Source organism: Hibiscus syriacus, unplaced genomic scaffold (genome assembly GCF_006381635.1).
Source record: "Hibiscus syriacus cultivar Baekdansim isolate YM2019G1 unplaced genomic scaffold, ASM638163v2 tig00008483_pilon, whole genome shotgun sequence".
NCBI classification, from domain to species: Eukaryota; Viridiplantae; Streptophyta; class Magnoliopsida; order Malvales; family Malvaceae; genus Hibiscus; species Hibiscus syriacus.
This window is the reverse complement of record NW_024062165.1, coordinates 669292-672149: the sequence shown is the minus strand read 5'-3', so window position 1 is coordinate 672149 and position 2858 is coordinate 669292.

Below are 2858 nucleotides of genomic sequence, written 5' to 3'. Positions count from 1 at the left end.
TTATACACTCGATGTGAATGTAGTAGAAATTTGGTATCTGAATACAAATCGAATGATTTATATAAGAGATTGAAGGGTTGTTAGAATTAAATTTCAAGTTTTGTGTTTGGTAGTAAAGAAATTAACCTGGATCTGTATTTTATAATTTATTTCATCAAAGGTAATATGTTAAAGGTGCTTGGATGGGAAATTATGAGAATAATCTGGTATGGTAAAATTACGAAAATACCCTTATGTTGTAAGATGACAAGAATTGTCCCTGGAAGTTGGTTAATAACTCTGAAAAGACATATTGATCCGGTAAAAATTATTGATGTGCATAAGAAATGCTAGTTTTGATTAGGAAATGCGGATAACCGGTTTTTAGTCTTATGAGGGTTTGTGAATGATACTAGAAGTCTGTTAAGGGAATCATTTCAAGATAAGAGGATGTTCGAGAAAACAATTGATCATAGGATCTCTAAATTATAATTATTTTCGTTAAGACGTAATATCGAAATTATCTGGTTAAGAAATTACGAAAATGCCCATGAGAGATAAATTAGTCTGAATTGACCTTGAATGAGAAAGTACTTTGAGGATTTGTACTTAACTCAATTAAGTACGATTTTAATTGTTAAGATCCTATCCTTGTACAGAAAAATTCATGATATTTCGTTTGTAAAATATGAGAAGACACTTGACCCGAAAATATTTGAATAATGAGTAAATACTTGAAGAGTAATTTATCGGGGGTATTCTGCTGTCAGAATTGTTCGAAAGGACTAAAGTAAATGATAAGATTGAATTAAATAATAAGACCGGATGGAAGGAAAAGATTGAAATACCTTAGATCTGTAAAATGACCAAAATACCCCTATAATGAAATGACCCAAGAATATCACCAAGCTCAGGAATGATTGGATATCCTCGAGCTCTGAAATGAATGGAATAAAACTGAATACCAAAATTACCAAAATAACCTTATGGTCTAAACTAAGTAGATGTCTTGGATTAATTAAGGAATCCAAGTAAGCATAGGTATTGGACTACCTTTAAAGGTAATGGAAAATAATTTATGTGAGTAGATCAACCCTAAAGCTATGTCAATACCTGAATGGCATAGATATTACTGGAACATGTGTTTGTCTTCTCAAGTTTGGCTCGATGATAAATTTTGGAAGTATTCAGCTCAGCTCAGCTCTAGATCGTATTCAGTACTAAGAATGGACGTTTGTTCGACAAATCAACCGCGAATACCAAATTGAATGGAATGGAAGTATAACATGTATCTGAATTCAGGAACGTTTGAATTACTCTGCAAAATCCTGAACTAGCTTGAATGGACATGACTGCTAAATGAAATAGGTAACCTCAATGACTGAGGATTTAGTAAGTGATTTGGATAAGTCTGGAAACTCTGATGAGTTTACATAGTGTACAATTATGATGGTTTATGATTAAAATAATCATGTACGTCAGCATTACATGATATTGTGGAAGCGTGGAAATGAAATGAAGACATTGGAAGATCTATTCAGCGATGATTTTGAAAATGACTGATGGACAAGAATTTGTGGTATTAAAGAGTAAATACCATGGAAGAACAATGAAATGATCAATCGACAAGCATTAGTTTTGGGAGCTATTAATCTAAGAGTTGTTTGATAATCCGATCAATCGACATAGATTGTAAATGTTCTGAACCTTCATTTCTTCTTTACCAGCTCAAGTCATATTCTAAATAATTAATGTTTTTTCAGTTATTGAACTATTCCAACAGTGATTCTGAATTTCGATATTCTATAGGTATACTGAAGATCTGTGTTCCTCTACCTGTTAAGATTATCCAGTACCTCTGAATAATTTCTGTAAACTTTGGTGTGTTCCCTAATCACCTGGATATTTTACCTGATTTTCGATTTGATTTCTATTATAATACCTGACCTGGATTCTGATCAGATACTTGACATGGATTCTGATCGAATACTTGACTTGGATTTTGATATGATACTTGACCTGGATTTTGATCTGATACTTGACCTGGATTATGTTTTGATTTTTGATATATCCGTTTACGGACGGAACATGCTTTATTTGGGGGGTAATGTTGGAGGAAGTATAACTGGAGGCTCATCGGCTGTGTGCTCAGGGCCTTACTTACCGGCTCCTCGACTGTGTGCTCAGGGCCGACAGGACTTGACGGTGGGTGTATGGTTCTGGGGAACCTACATATTTTGGACTTGACGGATGGGGGTATATATATATATATGTTTTAAAAAGATCTAAAAAGTTACATGATTTTTGGGAACACACTAGAAAACCTGTTCTTATCTCCTAAACCTAGACATCCAAAATATTTCCATCTGAAATGAATACTATCTGTTACTACATGCGATATCAATTGACCTCAGCTCAACATAAAGATCTGTAAATATCTGAACCAATAAGGAAAATATGTTTATATGTATCTGCATGTTTTTCAGCATCATCTGGTAGTTCTGTATTACTGAGCTTTTCGAAGCTCACTCTATTACTCACCTTTTCAAGTTAAAAGAATTATACTAGTGCATCTATCGACTTCAGTAAGGGAGTTCTTCTGGCGTTGTTGCAGAGTTTGGTACATGTGATTAGCGGGCATGTAATTGTATTTTGATTTATATACGAGTCTGGAAATCTGTTTTATTTTTAAATAGTGATAACTGATTTTATAAGTTACACGTTTCAATAAAAGTTTTAAATTTTCCGCTATTTTTACAGTGGGTCGCTCCGGTGGCCCAAATGTGACACCCCAAATAGGATCTGGTAACCCTTATCGGACTGTGAGGGTTACATTTAGTGGTATCAGAGCTTTGGTTTGAGTCAAAAATTTTCAAGAT